The sequence below is a fragment of the Nicotiana tabacum genome, chromosome 17, assembly GCF_000715075.1.
Source record: "Nicotiana tabacum cultivar K326 chromosome 17, ASM71507v2, whole genome shotgun sequence".
NCBI lineage: Eukaryota > Viridiplantae > Streptophyta > Magnoliopsida > Solanales > Solanaceae > Nicotiana > Nicotiana tabacum.
Genome location: NC_134096.1, coordinates 107,892,869 through 107,918,593, shown reverse-complemented (window position 1 = coordinate 107,918,593; position 25,725 = coordinate 107,892,869). Strand labels below are relative to the sequence as shown.

Genomic DNA, 25,725 nt, shown 5'->3' with positions numbered 1-25,725 from the left:
CCCATGGACTAAAAAAAGTGAAAATAAGCCAAACCTCCGATTTAAAGAGAACACACTGACCAGCGTTTATCGCACCTGCGGTGATTTGACCGCTTCTTCGGCTCTGGAGGTGCAGTCCAAATTCCGCTCCTGCGGTCTTTACTGCCCAGCCAAGGACTCGCACCTGCGAAAGTCTTTTCGCTTCTACGGGCATTGTAGGTGCGACCTGCTCTCGCGCATTTGCGTATTTTTACGCACTAGCGGCAGCTGCCTCGCTCCTGCGCACCCGCAGGTGTGCTGCTCCAGTCCGCTTCTGCAGCTGCCCCAACTCCAGTCCATTCTCGCTTCTGCAAGCAATTCGCCGCACCCACGATCTCGCACTTGCGGCCAAAGTTACGCAGGTGCGATTACACCAAAAGCATTAAACTTCAGAAATTCTTAAGTCTAAAAATTGATCCATTAACCTTTCGGAATCCACCCGAGGCCCTCGGGACCCCAACCAATTATACCAGCAAGTCCTAAAATACAATACGGACTTAGTCGAACCTTCAAATCACACCTAGATCGAAATCATGAATCGCACCCCAATTCAAGCTTAATGAACTTTAGAACTTCAAACTTTTACATTCGATGCCAAAACCTTTCAAATCACGTCTGATTGACCTCAAATTTCGCACACATGTCACATTTGACATTACGGATTTACTTCAACTTTCGAAATCGGAATCCGATCCCGATATCATAAAGTCCATGCCCGGTCAAACTTTTCAAAAACCTTCAAATTTATAACTTTTGCCAAATGACCCCGAAATGACCTACGGACCTTCAAATCCACTTACGGACACGCCCAATACCAGAATCACCATACGAAACTATTCACATACTCAGAATCCCAAACGGATATCGATAACATTGAAATATGCCTCAACCCAATATATATGAAATTTTTCCAAAATGCCAACTGCCACTATACGCGCCGAAAAGCTCCCGGTTCATCCAAAACCCGATCCGGACATACGCCAAAGTCCAAAATCATCATACGAACCTGTTGGAACCTTCAAATCCCGATTCCGAGGTCGTTTACTCAAAAATCACACTTTAGTCAATTCCTCCAACTTAAGACTTCCGAAATTAGAATTTTCTTTCCAAATCAACTCCGAACTTCCCGAAATTAAATTCCGACCACGCGTACAAGTCATAATACCTGAAGTGAAGCTACTCAAGGCCTCAAACCGTCGAACGACGCGCTAAAACTCAAAACGACTGGTCGGGTCGTTACATAATATGTATGTGGCAGCTCTAACAAAAATACAAAAACAAATTGTTTCCCAACCTAACATCAATGCCTTTAGTTCATCATATGGCACATCATGGATCTTTTGTTTTCTTACGTGGGTCAAAAAATGTGGTGTGATATAAATATTATGTAAGGTGATCATTTGTTTAAATGGTTTGTTTTTGGAATCGTATTGGCATTTTCTAGTTTTTTGTTTTTTTTTGTTTTTTTTAATATATAGACATAATTTGAATTATTTTTTAATTATAAAGTGAAAAATTAATATTAAAGCTTTGTGCAATAACCTGAAAGTTGGATCAATATCCGCAAGATTTTATTTATTTAAACGAGTGTCCAGAAAACTTTTAAGAGAAAATAACAGGCGTCGCATGAAATGAATGAACACAATTTTGTCCGAAAGAGTCGAGAGAAACGTGTAAAACTTGACCTAAGGAATCATTAAGTCTAGAAGGTGAACTGGCTGTCACTTCCAAGTCCACATTCCACACAATAGTTATCTCATCTTGCGTCGTTTACAACGTTTTTTGTATTTAAAGTTTTTTTTTTTAGAATTAAGGACTCCAATTCTATTTTTGTTCTTTTCTCTCTCTTTTACTTATAAATGACGGCATTACAAAACAATTTCCCTGCTCAATATCGAGCAAGGAGGCATAAATAAATACATCACGACAAAGGGTTTCTTCCACTTTGTACGAAAGTTTAGATCTGAGAACATGTTGAACAAATGGTAATAGAAAGACGTGAATCCAACTGTTAAAGTAAATTAATCAGTCATTTTTACCTATATAAGCTCTTAGAAGTTATGAAATTATCTCCACAATTATTCTTGTATTCTCCACCTCTATTATTCCAATATGATTGTAATGACCCAACCGATCATTTTAACTTTCAGAACCCATTTTTCTAAAATAAAACTTTCCGAATGTGTTTTTAATGATTTATGACTTGCGGGGATGATTGATTCGGGATTTGGAAGTGTTTGAGTTGAAATCGGACACTTGTTTCCGTAAGTTGGCTTTAAAAGGCCAAGTTTGACTTTGGTCAACATTTTGAGAAAACGACCCCGGAATCGAGATTTTACGGTTCCTATAGGTTCGTATGATTATTTCAAACTTGGGCGTATGTTCGAATCGGGTTTTGGATAACTCGGGAGCGTTTTGGCGCTTAATAGTAAAAATCAACTATTTGAAGGTTTAAAATTCTTTAAATTTGGTTTGGAATAGGTTTTAGAGTAATCGAGGTCCGTTTTGAATTTCGAGTCTAGGAATAGCTTTGTATAGTGATTTAAGACTTGCACGCAAAATTTGGTGTCATTCCGAGTAGTATAAATATATTTCGGCACATTCAGAGTAAGTTTGAAGAATTTAAAATTTTTAAGTTTGATTCAATTTGGTTTAGGGTATGATTCTTAGATTTGATGTTGTTTTACACGTTCCGTGAGTTTGAGCGAGTCCGTTTTATGATTTCAAACCTGTTGTTATGTTCGGGCGGGGCACCGGGGGCCCCCGAGTGTTAGCCGGACGAGGCTCAAACCAATTTTGGAAATTTGAGCCAAAGCCGAAGCTCCCAACTATTGTCAGAATGCACCTGCGCTTGGCTATCCGCAGGTGCGACCCTCGCAGATCCGAGTTGTATGCGCAGAAGTGAAAAAGGGAAGGGGCAGTCGACCGCAGATGTTGATGTCTTTGCGCACCTACGAAAGCGCAGGTGCGAAGCATTTCGCACAGATGTGAAAGGGGCCGACTAATTGAAACTTGTACTTGTGAGGCTTTTCCGTAGGTGCGAAAGCCACAGGTACAGCACACCTTCCGCAGGTGCGAAAAATCTGTCTGGGTAGAACCTTAAAACGGACGAAGCTTGGTCCATTTTTGTTCGTTTGTCTTCCATGTTTGGGCGATTTCAGAGCTTTTGAGAGGGAAATTCAACTACCAACTTTGAGGTAAGTTAATTCTACACACCTTGAGTTAAATACATTGATTATGAGTACATTATAACTAGTAAATCTAAAAAATTAAAAGTTTAGATGAAAAACCTAAATTCTTATAAAAATAAGATTTTAACCACGAAAATGGTTCTGGAATTGAATAGAAAATATATATTTGAGTTCTTGAGATTATAGGTAACGTTTTCATCCGAGAATTTTCGGGATCCGGGTACATGGGCCCGGGCTGAATTTTAAAAATTTTACTATTTTGGGTTGGGTAATATATTTAATAGCCTAAATTCGAATTATTGAACATGTATTAATTATTTTGCATAACATTGGATAGTTTCGGATTTTTCGGCATCAAATTGAGAATTTAACGCGACGTGGTAATCTGAACTTTGAGACAAGGTAAGTCTCTTGTCTAATCTTGTGAGCGAAAAATTACTCCATAGGTAATTAAAGTAATAATTATTGCTAATTGTGGGAGCTACGTACGCACGAGGCGACGAGAGTCCGTGCGTAGCTACTATTTATGCTAAAGTTCGGGTAGTTTAGAACTCACAGCATGAATTACTTGTGTAAATTGTATTCTTTGTTTAATTAATATTGTTTGATATATACATATATTCTGAATTGTTAGATAAAAATATTAAAGGATGAAAATCTCATATACTTGATTTTCTGTTTAAATTAATTAATTATTAAGATAAATTGTTCTTCCTCCCGAATTTATCTTATAATAAATATACTCTTCTTTCGGAGGTACATAAGAAATTTTCATCCTTTCTAGTGGAGCGGACCGAAAACCTTGACATGATAGATGCATCTATGAATCGTGCCGTACGACCTCGGCAGAAATCGTGCCTAATAATAATAATTACACGATACTTTGATAGTTTATCGTAGCTTGTGAAGCTAATTGACAAATTAGAAATCCTTGGAATTTATAGAATTATTATCCCTGCTTGCTAAGGAATTATTATTATTCGTGTAAATGAGATTAATTGATAAATATATTGGAATTGAAGGAATTTAATTACTTATGCTGGTTAAATAAATTATTGTTATATTCTATGAATCATGATGATTTAAATATTCTAGTTTTATTTCAATTTTTATTATTGACACCACTTCGAGATTAGGCTTGATACTTACTGGGTACACGTTGTTTATGTACTCATACTACACGTGCTGCACTTTTTTTTGTGCAGGACCTGAGGCAAGTACTAGTGGGGGACCTATCGTCTTATACCCACGTTATCCAGGGGCATAGTAGCAAGCTGCCTTTCTGAGCCGTTCTGCAGCTACTAGTGTCTCTCCTTGTATTTTTATTCTGTCTATTTTTATTTCAGACAGTATTTGAGATTTTGTATAATCTACTAGATGCTCACACACTTGTGACACCAGGTCTTGACACACACATTGGTAGAATTCAGAGTTGATTATTTATCTTGAATTTAAATTAATCGGTATCTTTTATATTTTCTTTAATATTGCTAGTAAAATAATAAAAATTACTTAGAAAATTATTCTGAAAATAATTGATGTATGTTTGAATTACTAAGTTGATTTGCCTAGGTATAGTGTTGGGCGCCATCACGATCTATAGGTGAAATTAGATCGTGACAATGATACTATCCCAAACCACGTCTTCCAGAAATATTGTGTCCCTTTTTCCACTATGCAGACTAATAAACTTCATAGTACTATTAAAAAACAAAGTCGTCCTGAAAGAAAGATTTCTACCTATAAACCAAACATTTGGAAATATGATCATCTACTTACTCTTACAAGTGAATATTAACTTCGGTACACTTTTGTTCAGAAATATTAAACTGGAAAATTGAAATTCAGGACATACTGATTTATTGCTAAATAGCAGTCCTTTAGAGTGGTTATCTGGTGTCATTTCTACACGTTTTTTCTCAACAAAAGAAAAAAGCAACACCCAAACGCATCATTTAAGCCCAACAGAACCCCAACATTTTAGCCCAACTCTCTCTCTCTCCAAACTATGCTTTCTTGCTTTTCTTTTTTCTCTTAGTTATTTTTACCATAAAAAATCAAATGGGAAGTAATTAATGGCAAAATTCTCATTCTCGCTACTCTAACAAATCCTCCCACCATTCTTGTTGTCTATACACTATAACAGTCAAGCAATCTAATGGGAAAGTTTCATATTGAGTTCTAGAGTGTTATTAACCGCATAATTGATTTTCCATGGTAATAGAAAGTCAAATTTGGATTTAGCATTCTCTCTATTTCGAAAGGTTATTGAATATAAATTTAAAAGTATTTTGGATAATGTATAATTTGAAAAAAGTTAATCCATTAATAATGACTTACATTAATTTTTTTGTAACTGAATAATTTTCGAGTGCGGATGGTTCGAAGCGTAAAGACAACACGTTCTTTTGATATAGAGTATTGACACGCCCAACTATACCTTATAAAAAGGACTAAGCGGTTGCTGCAAAAATTGTTAGGTTTAAGAGTCCGGAGTCGAATCCCACAGAGAACTAAAGGTTTAACTACAACTATTTATTATCACTAAGAAGATAAACTCGGACAATTCCTAAGTTATAAATATTAAGATTCTTATGTCTAACTAATTAACTCACAATTTAAAGTAATAGATTAATAACTAGAGATACTAAGGGTTGGAGAAGAGATTAAGGAGGCCTAGAGTTATGATTTCCCCAATTGTAGGAATTCTTCCCGCTATGTCTTCTATAATTTCGTCGAATTATTCTCTACCGATCGTGAGTACTTCGGGTGACGTAGTTCTCTCTCGAGAAACTACCACAATTTACTAGACATATTCTCTCGTACTACGCTAGCTGACACTAATTCACCGCTCACATACGTTAGGAGTTATGTTATTCGACAACTACCTAAATACGTACCCTCTCTCAAGCAATACACACTAAATAGGCACAGTCAATTGATAGCCATTCAATCAACAGCAACAAACACGTAGTTGAATAAGTAGGGAAATCTAACACCTCAATTCTATAAAAACATAACAAGAGTTTATCGTGCAAAAGGTTCCATCAAAACCCTAATTTACAAATTAGTTATTCATAGTCATGCTGACAATCATGATAATAATTGAAAGCATTAAAATACAGATTAAGGAAGAACGAAAGAAAAAAAACTCTTGTGATTCGTTGCTTCCAAGTGTTCCCGTAACCTTTTGCCTCTCCAATAATGTATCTCCCTTAAGAAATAGTTTAGAATCCCTTTTATACATATTGGGGGCGTGTAGGGTCGAAACTACCAAGTCCTAACCAAATTGGGATGAAATCCGTCCTTGGGCGTCTCGCTTGGCGCCTGGCGCCAACCTGAACACCAAACATTTTCTACTTTTGTGCTCAGTTACCCTTGCCATTTTGGTTGGTGCATGGCGCCAACTTGGGCATTAAAGTCATACTCCCTCCAAATTCTTCCATTTTTACTTCAATTTACATGCAAGCTTGTCAAATCACTTCCAATTGACTCCTACACATATAAACACCATTATTAAGCTCGAGTCACAAATATTCACACCAAAGTTAACTAGATCGAGGCATAATGCAAGGCAAATTACATACAAAAAAATATGAATTTTTAGCCTAATATCAAGTATATAAATTCATAACCTTATGTTCAATATGATATTCAATTGAATTGGAATCTTTTTGCTTTTCTATTTGTTTAAAATGACTTTTTGGTTTGACATTTTTCTTTTTTCGTAAGACATGTTAGTATTAATGACCGGCCGTAAATGAATTTCGATTTTAAAAAGGAAAATTTATTGTTGGTGCATCCATTAAAGTTTTTTCTTATTCGGTGCACTCGTTCATTGGAAAAAGATTATTTACTTTTTCAAATTGAACACCCTGGACGAAGTTTATGGCCACGTACGAAACAAAAAGAAATCAGTGGGCAGATTTTTACAAAGCATTGCTTGTGGAAGCTAAATTGGATTCAAAGGGTTATATCATTTTGGGAATATTTAGATAAAAAAGGATGGAAATCATAAGGAGATAATGTGCTCTCTATTCATGTAATTCTTGGTTTAGCTCTAGATTTCTCAGGAGTTAAGATTTTCTGGAGAGTGAACAAGACCTTATACACTACTCCTCCCTTATAATCGGACTTTGCAACGACCTTGGCCATTCAGCTGTAAGTAATTACTTAGAAATATTTCCAACACATATAACATCATTCCTTATTATTAATTTAATTTGTTTGAGAGCTTGCCTTATGATTTTCTTTTCTTTTGAATTTATGATTTTCTCACATTTCCAATACTTAACAGGCTGAACAGGAAAGAGGTGATGTGCCTTCATCTATCTTGTGTTAGATGAGGGAAGCAAATGTTAAGGAGGATGTAGCAAATCGGAGATGGATTTGGTGTTCAAGATCGAGAAACTCGACAACAAATCTTATCTTCTTTGGTTGAACCTCTTCCTCTCAACTGAGCCAGAAATTAAATAGTAAAGAAATAAGTCGTGGATATATATTTACTAAGTCTTGAAAATTTGCAAAAAATACGACCCATAACATTTGCCATAATTTGTTGGCATCCCGTAGCATGTACTTACATTTTACAGCATTCAGCTCCCATACATTTCTCTCAACCGCAACTAGAATTGTAACCAATTAATTAGTTCTCAAGTACATCCAAAGAAAAGAAAAAGTTATGTAACAGTTGACTTTCTACTGCTACAAGCCAATTCCTACGACTACAAGTGACTGCTTTGCGCTGCTTTTTGTTTTACTAATTTACTTGCTAACCAGGAAAGGATTTAGGTGGCTCAAGGGTGTTCATCCGAACCTCGCCTAAAAATTATAGTGTATATAAGAAAAAAATTGATTTTTACCTCTATATATTATATTTTGAACCTCTTCACATAGTCCAAAATCATGACTTAGTGGTCAAGGAGGTTCAAAATCATTATGAGGTCATTGGTTCATTTTTTACTAGTTACAATCTTTTTAAATATTTTAACTTATTCCTTTTTTGAACCCTCTAGCGAAAGTCATGCATCCGCCACTGTTCCTAACACTCAGCTCCCCTTTCCTTTAAAATACTATAAAAGAGACAACTATAGTAATACAGAGTTTATCTGCATGAAATATTGAGAAAGTTTATTCTTACTTTGCCTAAATCTTTTGTGTAACCACCAATGGCTTATTCGACTTGTTCCGCTGTGTCAATAACTTGTTTTCGTATAAATAGTACTGTGACAAATGTGTAATTTAGGACAATCAATATAAATTAAAATAAGATAAAGACTGATGTTCAAGAAGCCATGGTTGATATGGTTCAAGAAGCCATGGTTGATATGGTTGATATGAATACTTACGTGTCCGTTATTCCATCGTATTAAGTATGATTGGATCGGATATTTCATCTGTTTTTATCTAGCTTGTTTCAATCCCAATCGGATTTGACCCGTTACTAGATTGATGCAAGATTTAATAAAAGTGGAGATATTGTCTATATTATATGGCAAAATGGATCAAAAATTTGACCATGATTTTTTTTTTGGGGATAAAACGAGGAATTATTAAGTGGACCTGTCAAAAGAGGAATCGTCAATTATATTTAAGTGATAAGTAGGTTTTCAGTTTACCTTTTATCTGCAAAGATTAAATTATGCAAGTAGGGTTATCACATGTATTACATTACATGTAACTATTCACTTCAACAACTTATTTTATAAATAGAAACGTGGCACCGCTTTAAAAAAAGTAAACTTTTTTTTTACCCAACCTAACATCGAATGCCTTTAATTTCATCATATGACACATCATGGATCTTTTATTTTATAAGTGGGTCAAAATATATGGTGCCACATAAATATTACACAGTGAGTTGTTAAAATGACAGTCTATTTTTGTTTCTAAAATCGTATTAGCATTTTCCAGCATTTTTTTTTAATTTTCTGTAGTATATAAACATAATTGAATTATTTTTTAAATACAAACTGAAAATTTAATATTAAAACAATATGCAACAAACTGAAGGTTGGATTACCATTCGCAATATTTTATTTATTATTTAAGGGAGTGTCCAGAAAGCTTTAAGAGAAAAACACACCTGCATTAGATTACTGAACACAGTTTTCTCCAAAAAATCAGAAAAGAATTTGCATTTCTATACAGAAACATTTAAAAGTTACAACGTTTTACATTCGAATTGCTTTAATTCTCTGATTTAAGGACCACTACATTTTTACTAAAAAAAAAGGGTCAATTTTTTTACTTAAGAGAAAAAGTCTATTTTTTTACTTCTACACTAGCACTTAAACGTACTCCTATAAGTAATTAGTTGACTTTTACAATAATATAAAAAATATTTACATATTGTTATAGTATGCAGCTTAAACATTTCTAAAAAAGTAATAACATGTTTTCTTTTCTTTTCTTTTCTTTTCTTTTTCCCTGATAAATAGGATCTTCAGTGCTGACTCTAAATATCTGGGGTCGAGACAAACTTGGCAAAGGAGGAAAGGAATGTGCCACCGCATAATTTTATTTAAAATAAAAAAAAAAACGTGTAAAACTTGACCAAAGGGATCTTTAAGTCTAGATGGTGGACTGAACGTCACTTTTAAGTCCACATTCCACACAATATTTTTCTCATCTTGCGTCGTTTACAACGTTTTTTTATTATTTTTTTAATTTATATTTAAGTTCCCAATTCTATTTTTGTTTCGTTCTCTTCTCTATTATACATCACAACATTAACAAAAGATTTTCTTGTTCAATATCAACAACAAACTCAGTATATTTTTATATGTGGTGTCTAAGTTTATGGCTTCCTATCGTAATCTTAAATTAATATATAATAATAACTATGTTTACCCGAAAAACGGTACAGTTAAATTTGTTCATGGTTTCTAGACAAATAAATTAATTTGATCCAAAAAGTAATAAAATAGCTGATGAAATATGAAATACTTAGCCTTAGAATGTAGATGAAACAACAGAGCTAATGAATCCGAGAATAAAATTTCCGGGCACAACAATGACAAAATCAAACGTGAGAGAATAAAGTTGTATTAAAATGATGTATAGAATGTAGCGTAAGTTAGCCAGAAAATTCCCCCTTTATAATGATAATTGAGCTCTCTATTTATAGTTATGTCTAGGAAAGGAGGTTTAGGATCATGCCCTTCTTTAATGTCAATTATAAGGGCCATTAATGAAGATGTAATATTAGACATAAATGCCAAATTTCTTGTAACGGGTCATCATCCTTAATACTGCAAAATATTCCATATTAAATGTTACCAGGAGTAAAGCATTTAATACTACTTTTATGATCATTATTCCTTGCGGTGACAAGCGGAATAGCTATGTTCAAAGGCCATCTCCATCTTGTGTTCCACGTGTCCTTCCTTTAAGCGGACACGTGTTATGTCGTATTTTTTCCTATATAGATAGTTTTCCTACTTTTCGGTGATATAACTTTGTGTTATTGGGAAGTTGGTGGAAATACGTTTTTGGCGGGAATTACTATAATTCCTTTTGAAGGCCACTGACGGTTGATTAGACACCTGTATCTCCGCATTTAATGCCCCGAACATGTGTCATCCCATGATTTAGCATGCCTTTTACCGATTATCGAGGTAATCATGGCCATGAATTTAGCCGCCAAAATTTTAGTTATGCGCATCATCCTTCTCTTATGTACTTCACAATCTCTCAAACTTCTAATTTGCATCTTTATTTCCCTACTTTTATCTCATCTTCTTCGAACCAGAAATTTCCCTTCCTTCTATTCCAATGGCTTCCTCTTCAAAATGTGCTAGTTCTTCAAAGGGCAAGAACAAAACAGAGAATTCCGTTCCTCCAACGGTGGGTTCCATCATTCCAAGAAGGCTTAGTACTTCAAAGGATTTTGAAGTGAAACTTCTTACTGCTAACCCTCGCACATGGGTTGTTAGTAGGTACCCTTCTTCTATTCGCCCTTTACAGTATTCCTGCTGTGAAGGAGGATTGCCTCTATCATGAGTTGGACATCATTGCTCCTGACCTATCAGAGGGAATGACCCTTCCCAGAGAAGGGTTTAAATTATTTTTCATGTATCCCTTTACTTTGGTTGCATTTTTTTTAGCGGAGAGCTTGATTCCGTGATTGCGAAGTTTTGCCTTTGCTACCAAGTATGTTTGGCACATGTAAGTCCTTCAGTGTGGAGGATGGTTGCCTGCCTTCGACTTTGTTCCTAGAAACCGGAGATAAACTAACCCTAGCTCATATGATGAATCTCTATTCCCCCAAAATCTTTCACAGGGGAATGATAAACCTTTGCAAGCGTGGTCACCATGCTTTGTTATCTAGTATGGACGACAACAACGACTGTGGGTGGATGGAACGGTTCATTTTAGTTGCCACCAGTGACATTGTTCCAACAACGACATCATCCTTTCCAGTTTCTGGGAACCGCTCTCGTAAGTTCTCTTTAATACATCTTTTCTTACTAAATATTCTTTCACGCTTGTATTGATCCTTCAACCTTTGTTTGTTACAACGACTCGATGGATCCAACCAGTGATAGAAGGCTTGGACTGGTGGGTTCAGAAGATCTTGGACATCACAACGGCCGAAACCCGTTTGTGGAAATAATTGTCTATTAAGTACGGGTGAAAGGCCAAAAATCACGGTAACTTAAATTTACCTCGTTTCCACTTTTTGTATATGAAAAACTTGGTTGAACCCTTCTGACTTGCTCACGAAATTAGGTCTACCTGCGGGTTCAGTTGATGTTCCCGAGGAGGATGTTTTGGCAGACCCTGTTGATGTGGAGAGGCTAATTCAGGAGGCACTTACTTGAACAGGCGTCTCCGGGCCTGCTTCGGGCGCAAGCATTTCTTTACGGAGTCCCAGTACAGAGAACAAGCAACCAAAAATGAGACGCTCCTCTGCGACTGGGAAAAGAATAAGAGGGCAAAGGTTGATGCCCCTGAATCATCTCCGGTGGCGATTGTAATCGGTCCTCCTTTCAGGCCGGTCATAGACACTATGATGATCAGCTAATGATGAAGGAGCTTCTTTACATAGAAGGATACGATCCTCATCATCTCAACAGGATGCTCGACCTGTTGAGACAATTGCAGCAGTTGAAGATGACGTCTCAACACTTTGGGAAGAATTTGATTTGGTAGATAATGCCAATTCCCGCTCTCCGGTCCCAATTGTTGTAATCGGTACTGCGAGGCTGAGTACCGGGTTCGTGTCATCTTTGGTTGGCGAGCATCAAAGAACCAGCACTGCATTTGATGCAGTTGCTTCACACTCTTCAACTCCATTAGCTTCATCTCTACCTTCACCATCACCAGCAACTGCCACATCATTTCCATCTTCGTCCACTTTTCAAACAGCGGTTGCTACATCATCTCCATTGGACACACCTGACCATGAAGAAGGTATCCCTCCTCCCCAGCCCCCAGACCATGGAGGAGTGTTACCCTTTCGGTCTCTACCGGGTGCAGGAATAACTTACTTTTGAATGGAATCTGCTTTTGGCGGAATGGGACCAGACTGTTCTGCGCCTCTCCGAACTCGAAACCAAGGCTACCAAGGTCGTTGTTTTGGAGGCCCGTTTTCAGCAAAGCGAGCAAGAAGTGGTGACCCTTAGCCAAGAAATTGGGCCGCTGAGGGTTAGATTTCATGAAGCCAAGGCTAAATGGGAAAAAGTCCAGAACGTCGTTCTTATTGCAAATGATGGTGAGGCTGCCTCTGCTGAAAGAGTGATTAACTTAGAGGCAACCTTAGACTCCAAAAGTGAAGAGCTTGCTGTTGTGGTAGCGAAGCATGCCCAGTTGGAGGAGAAGTACAAGAAAACTATCGAGCATAATAGGTTCTATAGTTCAACTGTCTGTGAGCTCGATGTCAGTCTCAAATATGCTAGGTATGCCCGGGAAAACCTTTCCACCGAAATTACTCAACTCAAAGAAGAACTCAAGCGCCAAGAGGATTCCCTCATATTTGAAAAAACTTATTTTATGTATAGCGTGAGGAGAAAAACATTGGAAGAGGCCAAGACTGGTATCATTGACATTGATGCCGAATTTGCTAAGGCCCGAGAGCTTGAGTTGGCTGTAAAAAATGGACTCCCATCTCAGTTTGACGCTCCAGGTTCTTCTAATTCTGGTTATGAGTTTTCAAAAACTGAAGAGGCATCAGAAGGTGATGATGCTGAAGACCAAGCTGGGGAAAATGTTGAGCCATCATTGGAACCAACTCCCGGGGATGCAGATGCTTCTCTTCCTCCTAATTCCGGAGATGCTGCATCTTAGCTTTTTCTTTCTTTTTCTATTTTGTACCTTTATCACTCTGACGCGCCCTTGTAAATAAAAACATATTTTTTGCTCAAGTATCGTTTGAGTCTTATTTTCATTTTGAATATTCATGCAAGTCTTTAACTTTTGTACTTGCTTAAGTATTCTTCATATGTTGTTATGTTAGTGCATTATTATGTGTAATCTCAGATGCTTTTTCTTCAAAGCATTTTGGTTCCGAGAATTATCGCTTTTACATGAGGGTTTCAATAAGTTTTTGCGCAAGTTTTCTTTTTGCGTCTTTTTTGTATGCAGCTTTGGATGTATTTTTTCTCCGATGGAATTTTGGATTTCGGGCATTGATTCTTCCGGAACCAACCCTTTAATGTGAGGATTTTTATAAGAGAGGTCCCTCTTATGTTTACAGTACTCTTGAAGAGGACGTCTCCTGTTCATTACGGCACAAATATTTGAAGTACCTGTTTAACTTTCAAATGATAAAATTAATCATCTTTCGGACAAGAGACAAGATAAAAACAAAAGGATTTCATTTCATTTAATTCCTTCTATTTACAAAAGTACATAAGCATTTTGCTATGCGGAAAAGAAATTTCCATAACTTGTGGCTATAAATAAATTGCCATGACTTGTGGCTTTAAAGAAATTGTCATGACTTGTGGCTATCTTGTATAACTTATTTCTATGGGACTGGCTGCGCAATCCCCGGTCTGGATGATGTATTCTGTTCCGGACTTTCGTTCCCTAGTTGACGTGGCATTTAGTGTTGCCATATCCTCATATCATTTCTCCTCCAATGTTTGAATGCGAAGAATGCAAAATGGAACACTCGAAGTTTTGTATATTCGAAGATCCCACCAATGAATTGCTAGGCAACCCTTCATTCGGAAATATATCTTGTTTCCTCTTAGGAACCCATGCTATCGAGCGAAAGAATACCTAACAATCCTCTAGTGGTTTGTGCTCATGAACGATCAGCTAACCTTTTTTCGGTAGCAAATGTAACGTCCTGGTGGGAATTTTCTATTGAAGCAAAGCTTACCTAATCGTCCCCGAGTAGAAACTTGCTTGTTTGCCTTGTTATCAAAGGTCTTATCACTACTTCATAGTATGCTTTCCGTTGCTACCTCGTTAAAAGCCTTGAAAGAAAAACCCAATTGGGACAAAAACTGAACGAAGGAAAAAAGAGTGCAGCACATACTTTCCGTTTGACTGTTGTTCGTCAGCAGTAATATCTTTTGAGGTGAGCCACGTTCAAATTGTTGGGCAACTTGTCTCCATTTTGGTTCTCCAACTCATATGATCCTTTCCCAGTGATAGCTGAAACCCGGTAAGGGCCTTCCCAAGTTGGACCTAACTTGCCCGCGTTGAGTTCCCGGGTGTTTTGAGTTACCTTCCTCTAATCCAAGTCTCCTAGTTTGAAATATTGGAGGTTGGCTCTTCGATTATAATGTCATTCCATTATTTTCTTTTGAGCCGCCATTCTGACATGCGCCAAGTCCCTCCGTTCCTCGAGCAGCTCCAAGTTGACTAGCATTGCTTTATTGTTCGATTCTTTGTTTTCCTCGAAATACCTTAAGGTTGGTTCCCCCACTTCCACCGGTATCAAAGCTTCTGCACCATATACAAGGGAAAATGGGTCTCTCCCATGCTTGACTTGGCCATTGTTCGGTAGGCCCATAGAACCCCAGGTAATTCTTCGGGCCAGTTGCCTTTTGCTGCTTCCAACCTTTTCTTGAGGTTTTGAATAATCACTTTGTTTGTTGACTCCGCTTGACTATTTGCGCTCGGATGATAAGGTGAAGAGGTAATCCTTTTTATCTTCAAGTCTTGAAGGAACTTTGTAACTTTTGCACCGATAAACTGCGGCCCATTGTCGCATGCAATCTGTTTTGGTATTCCAAACCTGCAAATTATATTTTTCCATGGGAAGTCGACCACTTTGCGTTCTTCGATCTTCTGATAAGGACCTGCTTCCACCCATTTAGAAAAATAGTCAGTTAAAATTAAAAGAAATCTTACCTTTCCGGGAGCCGGTGGTAGCGGTCCGACGATGTCCATCCCTCATTTCATGAATGGCCACGGGGGCAGAATCGAATGTAGGGGTTCTTTCGATTGATATACTAGTGGTGCGTAGCGTTGGCACTTATCACATTTTCGTACGAAATCTTTAGCATCTTGTTCCATACGGGGCCAGTAATACCCTGCCAGAACTAATTTTAGCACCAAAGAATCTGCACCTAAGTGGTTTCCACATATCCCTTCGTGGACTTCTCTCATGGCATAGTTAGCTTCTAATGCTCCTAAGCACCGGGCCAACGGACCTTGAAAGAATTTTCTGTACAATTGGCCTTTCTTGAAGTTATAACGTGTAGCTTTGGCGCGTAACGCTCTTGATGCTTTGGGGTCTTAGGGCAACTTTCCATGCTCGAGGTAATCGATTATTTCGTTTCTCCAGTCCCAGACCAAACTAATCGAATTCACCTCATAATAACCATTTATGTCCAAGGTTGAGTTCATCAGTTGTACTACCGTCCCTGATTCCGATCCTTGGATATCTGTTGATGAGCCCAAATTTGCCAATGCATCTATTTCTGCGTTATCTTCAATCGGGATATGAGTTATTGACCACTCCCGGAATCGTGCCAATAGATCCTGAACCTTTACCAAGTATTGTTGCATACGTTCCTCTTTGGTGTCAAAAATTCCGTAGACCTGATTTACCACCAACTGCGAATCACATTTGATTTCAATGACTTCGGAGTCAAGTCCCTGGCCAATTCGAGCCCTGCAATCAAAGCTTCATACTCTGATTCATTATTAGTTAAAGGAATCATTCTGAGGTCTTGCAATAAGGTTTTCCCCAAAGGCGTGATTAATACTATTCTGAGCCCGGACCCTTTTACGTTTGAAGATCTGTCCGTAAATAAGGTCCAAACTCCCGATATTGATTCTAACACCATTATTTCCTCCTTAGCTGCAAGAGGCAATAGTCCCGGACTGAAGTCGGCCACAAAGTTAGCCAAGACTTGTGACTTAATTGTAGTCCTCGATTTATATTCCTACTCGAGAGATCGGGTTTATAGAGGATATTCCTCAAAGGGAAATTAGTTACCACGGCTATCGGGTGGCATTGGAAGTAAGGACTCAGCTTCCGAGCAGCGACTACGAGAGCTAAGGCCATCTTTTCCAGATGCGGGTATCCATTTTCTTATCCCGTTAAAATTTTGCTAACGTAATAATTGGGAGATTGAGTACCTTTGTCCTCTCTGACTAAGACTGCACTTACCGCAACTTTCGAAACCGCGAGGTAGACTAGCAACGCTTTCACCTTTTTTGGTTTTGAGAGCAACGAAGCGCATGAAAAATATTTCTTCAACTCCTTCAAGGCTTGCTGACACTCTAGTGTCCATTCGAAATTGTTTTTCTTTTTGAGTAGTGCGAATAAGCGATGACATTTTTCTGATGAACGGGAAATGAAATTGCTCAAAGTTGTCAATCTCCCTGTGAGCCTCTGGACTTCTTTTACGTTAGACAATTGATACGGGATGTCCTATATGACCTTGATTTTGTCGGGATTTACCTCAATTCCTCTTTGTGAGACCAAGAATCCTAGAAACTTACCCGAACTGACCCCGAATGCACATTTCTCGGGGTTAAGTTTCATATTGTGCTCCCTCAGGATGCCGAATGTTTCTTGCAAATATTTTAAGTGGTCACCTTCATTCAAAGACTTAACATGTATGTCGTCTATATATTCTTCCATAGTCTTTCCTATTTTTTTTCGAACATCTTATTCACAGGCTGTTGATAAGTGGCTCCGGCGTTTTTTCTCCCGGAGGGCATCACATTGTAACAATATATACCAAAATTTGTTATAAACGAAGTCTTTTCCTGATCTTCTAGGTTTATCTTGATTTGATTGTACTCATAATAAGCATCGAGGACACTCATTAACTAGTGCCCGGCCGTGGCATCAATCATTTGATCGATATTTGGCAATGGGAATGCGTCTTTTGGGCATGCCTTATTAAGATCCTTATAATCTAGGCACATGCGGAATTTATTATTTTTCTTAGGTACTACTAGTACTACATTGGCTAGCCAGTCCGGATATCTTACCTCTTGGATTGAACCAAACTTAAGTAAACGAGTTACCTCTTCTTTGACGAATTTATTCCTTGCTTCAACAATAGGGCGCTTCATTTGCCTTACCGGACGTATGTTGGGATCTAAGCTTAACTTGTGTACGGATAACTCCGTTGGGGTTCCTGTCATATCCTCGTGCGACCTTGTAAAACAGTCAGCGTTAGTTTAAAGAAATTCAATAAAAGCAAACCTGAGTTCCAGGTGCAGTCATGTTCCCAAATTAAACTTCCTTTCTAGAAATTCTTCGAACAACGCAACCTGCTCCAGTTCTTCTGTCGTGGACTTGGTCGCATCCGTCTTTTCTGGTACTTGAAAATACCTTGGTACCTGATATTGTACCGACTCTTCTGTCCTCGGGTTACCTTCCTCTAGTTCGGGGGGCAGGTGTCGGTTATAGTAATCGCTATGCCGTATGTTTCTTTACTTTGATACCTGAAACCGAAATTGCATTTATCTTCCTTGCTGCCGGTTGATCACCCCTTATCTGTTTGATCCCCTCAAGTGTCGAAAATTTTAACAATTGGTGATATGTTGAAGGCACAACTTTCATCTCATGCAACTATGGTCTTCCCAAGATGATGTTATACCCCATGTATCCATTTACTACTTCAAAGAGTGTTGTCTTCATTACTCCCTTAGCGTTCGTGAGCAGCAAAATTTCTCCCTAGGTTGTCACGCTTGCGAGCTTGAATCCGGCGAGGAGTTTTGTTGTTGGAATAACGCTTCCGGTGAGTTTAGCTTGCTCTAGTAATCTCCATTGTATGATGTTAGCTAAACTTCCTGGTTCCACTCACGCCATTAATTGGGATCTCTTTGGCTAGGATCAGATTTCATAGGTTTTGGGAATTGTGCCTCTTTAATATTCCTCATGGCCGACACCAACTCTACGACACTGACATTGAAGTTATATTCTGATAACCTTGGGTACGAAGAATCTCGCGACCCTGAGATTTTTCTATCCTGTAGCGATCTGTTGTTCCGGCCACGATTGGTCCTTATATCAATGATGAACTTGTCTGTTGTCCGGAAGTTCCTATCGCGACCTTCTGTCCGCTCGTAGGGCAAAAACCGGCCTCTCAAAGTCCGTCTATCCGTGTCAATATCATCTTTCATTTTTTCTGTATTCTTCTCCCTTTCTTTAGTCGACGATGGAAAGCCAACCTGATCGTCTTTGATCGTTATTTTTGACTTGTACCGGTTGTGGACATCTACCCAAGTCATCGCTTGGAACTCGAGAAGATTTTCCTTCAACTTTCGAGAAGCGTTTGAACTTCTCTGATTTAAACCTTTGGTAAATGATTCAGCTGCCCATTCATCCGGGACCACCGGTAGTAACATCTTTTCCTTCTAAAACTGGGTGACATACTCTCGTAATAACTCGGACTCTTCCTGCGCGATCTTGAATATGTCGACTTTTCGGGCCTGTACCTTTCTGGTACCGGCATGAGCCTTGATTATAGAATCTGTGAGCATCTCAAAGGAATCTATGGAATGTTCGGGCAATAGTGAATACCATGTTAAAGCTCCCCTCGTGAGAGTCTCACCAAATTACTTCAGCAACAGGGACTCAATTTCATGATGAGCCAAATCATTTAATTTCACTGCTGTTGTGTAAGTGGTAATGTTCTCCTGTGGATCTGAAGTTTCGTCATACTTCAACAGCTAGGGCATTTTGAACCGCTTCAGGATTAATTCTGGGGTCGCACTCGGCTTGTATGATAATTGAATATACTTCTTCGGAATTCGGGCCTTTCAATACTGGTGGTGCGCCCGGGATTTTATCCATGCGGGCGTTTAATTCCTTCATGAACCGTAAAAGTTTCTCCTTGAACGGGTCGTTATCCTTGTTGAGGCCGGGTCTGCTCCCCCCGACCCTGTCGGAGCCAAATTCTCCCCTGAGAGTGTTGTTGTTGACTCTCTGCGTCGTTTGGTTTGCGGGAACTTCAGGAGGAATTGGATCTCGCCTGTTTGCATTATTTGAAGCACCTGATAACACCTGCTTTAGTTCCGTCATAACCTGATCATGTCGCGTGAGTTGACCTAGAATGATTGCATGTTGCTCTTGCAGGACCCTCACTGCACCCGCTACATGCTCCTCATCAGCATCATCAGGAGTCCTCTCCTGAACCCGTCGAGGGTATCGCTCGCCATGCGTCAGTGTGGCGTCGTTCTCCTCATCGCGAGTGTCACTAATTGTATCCTCGAAATAAGGCTGCTCCCCTTTAATTTCAGGGTTGCATGTGTTATTAATAGAGTTATCTTCCATTTCTTTTATGATTTTTGCTAAGACAAAAATGATCAAACTTGTTAGTAAAAAAAGGCAAGGATCAATTTAATTGCACGGTTGTCTAGGCCCCACGGTGGGGGCCAAACGGTTTATCCAAAAAATGAAACAGTTGAATTTGTTCGTGATTTCTAGACAAATGAATTAATTTGATCCAAAGAGTAATGAAATAACTTATGAGTCTAAATATCTCGGGTCGAGACAAACTTGTCAAAAGAAGGAAAGGAATGTGCCATCGCGTAATTTTATTTAAAAAAAAATAAACTTGTAAAACTTGACCTAAGGAATCTTTAAGTCTAGATGGTGGACTGAACGTCACTTTTAAGTCCACGTTCCACACAATAGTTTTCTCATCTTGCGTTGTTTACAACGTTTTTTTTTGTATTTAATTTTTGTTTTCGAATTAAGGACTCCAATTCTATTTTTGTTTCGTTCTGTTCTCTCTCTTACTTATACATCACAACATTAACAAAAGATTTCCTTGCTCAATATCAACAACAAACTCAATATATTTTCATATGTGGTGTCTAAGTTTGTGGTTTCCTATCGTAATCTCAAATTAATATACAATAATAACTCTGTTTACTCGAAAAACGATATAGTTGAATTTGTTCGTAGTTTCTAGACAAATGAATTAATTTAATCCAAAAAGTAATGAAATAACTGATGAAATATAAAATACTTAGCCTTAGAATGTAGATGAAACAGTAGAGCTAATGAATCCGGGAACAAGGTTTTCGGGCACAACAATGACAAGATCAAAAGCGAGAGAATAAAGTTGTATTAAAATGTCGTATAGAATGTAGCGTAAGTTAGCCAGAAAATTCCCCCATTACAATGATAATTGAGCTCTCTATTTATAGTTATGTCTAGGGAAGGAGATCCTAGGATCATGCCCTTCTTTAATGTCAATTATGAGGGTCATTGATGAAGAGGTAACGTTATACATAAATATCAAATTCCTTGTAACATGCCATCATCCTTAATACTGCAAAATATTTCGTATTAAATGTTACCGAGCGCAAAGCATCTAATACTCCTTTTATGATTATTATTCCTTCCGGTTACAAGCGGAATAGCTATGTTCGGTGATCATCTCCATCTTGTGTTCCACGTGTCCTTCCTTTAATCGGCCACGTGTCATGTCGTATTTGTCCCTATACAAGCTCGGTTTACAGTTAGATATTTAGTGGATTTCTTAATAGAAATACAGCATCTACGCATAAGTTACTAGGTTCCCGGGAACCCAATAACAATACTCTAGATCCGCCACTAGTGTCTGGGAGAGTAGTGTGTACGCAGACCTAAGTACCCTGTAATATGGCCATTATTTTGGCTAATGGAGTCCATATCACATAAGCATAAGCATCTTTACAAAGTGTAGACTTTGTTGGCAATATTCTTTCGGACTCAAAAATATTGCATTGTATGTTGGACATCATTTGCACAAGTTGTATCTCTTCTTTTACACCTAAGAGGCCAAGACTTTTTTGCCTATAAAAGGAAAGGCCATTAGTTCATTTTAGACACACCAACAAGACTTTAATCTTCATTTCTTGTTTCTTCCTTTCTTCCTTTATTAAGAGTGTTTTGTATGAGAGTTAAGTGTTGGGAAGCACTTGTGTGAACCCTTTCTTTGGAGTGATCTTGTGAGATTATTCCCTTAGAGTATTTGAGATTAATTAGAATATTTACTCAAATTTTGCACTCTCTTTTGTACTCTTATTGTTATAGTAAATTGCCCCTCTCCGCTTGTGGACGTAGGTCACTTTGACCGAACCACGTTTAATTGGTGTCTTCTTTATATGCTTTAATTGTCGTTGTTATCAACTTCCATTGTCTTTGTTATTGTCATTATACCGTTGTTTGGTTAAATTTCGCACTACCCGGGTTCCCGATTCTAATATACCCCTATGTAATAAAGGTAGAGAGGTTATTTCCAATATACCCTCAGCGAGAAGAAGAAAGAAGATGATGATGAAGAAGAATTAAGTAGAAAAAATACTCACGACGAAGGGTTTCTTTCACTTTGTACGAAAGTTTAGATCTGAGAGCATGATGAACAAATGGTAATAGAAAGATGTGACGTATTCAATCAAACTGTTACATGAAATTTATCAGTTATTTTACCTATATAAGCTCTTAGAAGTTATGAAAGGTCTCCACACTTATTCTTGTATCTTCTCCACCTCTATTATTCCAATATGATACTATCCCAAACCACGTCTTACAGAAACATTGTGTCCCTTTTTTCCACTATGCAGACTAATAAACTTCATAGTACTATTAAAAAGCAAAGTCTTCCTGAAAGGAAGATTTCTACCTATAAACCAAACATTTGGAAATATGATCATCTACTTACTCTTACAAGTGAATATTCAGTGAGTATTTAATTACTTTTATCTCTTAAGTAATGTTCATGTTCGAAATTTTTTGTAATTAATAATCGCTCCTGCAGGAAGAGAAGTACAAAGTTCAGGCTGAGAAGCTAAAAGAGGAAGTTAGTTGCAAGTTTTCAAACAGTACTATTAGTCCACTGGACCTGCTGGAGCTTATAGACAGCATTGACAAACTTGGCCTAAGCTGTTACTTCGAGGTTGAAACCAAGGAAGCTTTGGAAAAGATAATAATGTCCGTGAAAACTAGTTCCACCTCGAAGGAGGAGAATCTGTATGCTACTGCATTGTGCTTCAGGCTTCTCAGGGAACATGGCCACCATGCTTCACAAGGTTATCAATAAGTCAATTAATAATGTGTCTATCCATCATCTAATTAATTATAACAGTGGCACAGCTAGGATTTAGACACACGATTGTTCACAACAAAAAACCTCAAGAGCCTTGTATCTAAATCAGATTACACATTTACTAATAAGGAATATAATTTGAGCAATAGCTTGAGTTTTCCATTGGCATGGAGAGTGAAATGGTATGATGTTAGAAAACATATCTGTGCTCAAGAACTTGAATGCAACAACACAAATCCAATGTTGCTCAAGTTGGCAAAACTTAACTTCAATATAGTTCAAGCCACGCACCAAAAGGATCTCAAACACGTATTAAGGTACTTAAAATTAACATGTCAAATGAGAATCACTTTCTTCTCGTTGTTTATTTGAAAATAATTTCTTGTGAATTTAACAGATGGTGGAGGAATGTTTCCATAGTTGAAGATTTGAACTTTACAAGGGATCGGATAGTAGAAAGCTTCTTTTACGCTGTAGGAGTTGCCTCTGAGCCTCAACAGGGAAGCATGAGAAAATGGCTCACCAAAGTGATTGAGTCGGTGCTAATAGTAGATGATGTTTATGATATTTATGGTTCATTAGCCCAAGTGCAGCAATTCACTCGTGCCATAGAGACGTAAGTTCTCCTAAACTCAACATTTGATACAAGTTAAAATTAATTAACCGTCCTGTTATTTAAATACTAGTACTACGTACATACGTAATAATCATGCATAAAAACGAGATTTTTCACATTTAATTAGGTGGGATCCAAATGCAGTAGAAGGGCTGCCAGAATGTATGCAGATCTGTTTCAGGTATTTGCATGATACAATAGAAGATATATCTTTTGAAATTCAACAACAAAAGGGTGGCCTTTCAGCATTACCTTATCTGAAACAAGTGGTAAGTACAAAGTAGTCTTCAAATAAGATAGGTATGTACACTATAAACAGGGGCGAAGCTATCTGTAACCAAGGGTGGTCAACTGACCACCCTTCGCCGGAAAATTATACTCCGTATAAGGTAAAATATTACTTGTTAATGATTAAAAATAGGCTTTGAACACCTTTACATAGCCCACTGGCAAAGGTTTGAACACCCTTGTTGAATTTCCTGACTTCGCCACTATATATATATATGCAGTATGTATATGTTCGGAATAGTGCTTATATGCCAAGACTGAAGTGCCCGAAAACCGAACTCCTTTTCTCCTATGCTAAATACTAATGGTATCAGTTGTTTTAGGAGATAAATGATACTCTATTTTAATAAAATCCATCATCCAAATTTTCCCATAACGTAGCCGAAGCTAAAGCAACTTGGTTCGAATATATATATAGAGCTAAGGGTTCTAGGCTGCACGCCTTAATACTATATATATTATCATGTCACTTAATAACATATATATACTCCCTTCATCCCAAATTAGTTGTCATGTTTCGCTAAAACCAAAATATATGAACTTTGATTAACATTTTAAAATAAAATTCTTTATTATATTAAAATGAGAAAACTTGTAACTTGTAGTACTTCCGTATAATTTTTGAATTTCAAAATTTTAACTCTAAAATATTAAGTTGGTCTATTCTAATCTAGAATATTAGTCAAATTAATTTTTGAAAAGAGAAACATGACAACTATTTAAAACAAAGGGAGTATTAATTATTAATTAATCATCTATTCATTTCTATGACAGGAAAAGAATTTAAGATCAAATCCGAATAAGCCAATTTGTCGCATCACCTCAATAATGAAGTTGTAATTGAAAGCGAAACGTACCATGTAGTCACGTCTTTTTCTTTCATTTTTATCTAACCTGTGTTCATGTTAGTATGTTGCATCTTTTACATGCCTCTTTTCATGCATGTTTTACGAAAGTCTTCTGATATTGTTTCAATAATTCAGTGGGTCAACTTTAGCAAAGCCTTGCTGTTGGAAGCAACGTGGTATCACAAAGGTCATATACCAACACTTGAAGAGTACCTTGATAATGGGTGGATCTCATCGTCAGGCCCTTTGCTTTCTTTACATGTGATTTTTGGTCTATCAAATAAAATAACAAAAGAAACCCTTGATTTATACGAAGATTGCCATGAAATTATTTACCACACTTCGGTTGTAATTCGACTTTGCAATGACCAGGGTACCTCAGCGGTAAAACCTCAAGCTTTTACCTCTCTTTTTTTTATGCTTTCCTTTGTAATAATTTCCCCCAATTTTCCCATTTGGCAAGTTCTTAATTTTCATAATATTTCTTTCACGTATAGGCGGAGCTAGAGAGAGGTGATGTTGCTTCATCAATTTTATGTTACATGCAACAAGAAAATGTATCAGAGGATGTAGCCCGAGAGCATATCGAAAGCATAATTTTGGATTCGTGGAAAAAGATTCAATTACCATTTTAATACTCTTTCTACATCACATCGAAAACTTGTCAAGCATGTAGTAAATGAAGCACGAATGGCACATGTCATGTACCAATTTGGAGATGGATTTGGGGTTCAAGATGGTGAAACTCGAGATCAAGTCCTCTTCAACTTGGTTCATCCTATTACATAATTTCTGTAATAATCTTGGCCTATTCATATTCATGATGATAAGACATACTTGTAATTTATCAAGAGAAGAATTACAAATAAAAATCAATTAACATTTCTTTAAGAAATACGTGAAAACAGTTATTGACTTGAGTTGAAGAACTTTATGGGATGTCCGCGAAAGGACATTTAGTTGAAGAAAGAGGAAAAAATTGAGAAGGGTAAAAATTAAGAAGAATTCATGTAAATAGCCACCCACGCAACCGTTTAAATTAAAAATAGCCGGGAGATGTATAGTACGTATATGTATAATGCATATTTAATATATACATAATCATGTATAATTAATGTATAATTTTTATATATTGGCTAAGAAAAATAATCAGTAAACCCGACCGACTATTTATGTAAAATTTAGTCCAACAAAATCTTTAATTTTTTATTGGCCAATATAACTAATAATTAAGATGGTGAATGGGTTGAGGGTACAATTAAATTTAGAGGCGGATCTAGCTTGTAGTCTACGGT

General features: G+C 37.4%; 1 pseudogene; it reads left to right on the top strand.

The window, feature by feature from the left end:
• The first annotated feature begins 21,703 nt into the window (after positions 1 to 21,703).
• Positions 21,704 to 25,426, top strand: LOC107795221 (alpha-farnesene synthase-like; annotated as a pseudogene).
• Positions 25,427 to 25,725: the final 299 nt, after the last annotated feature.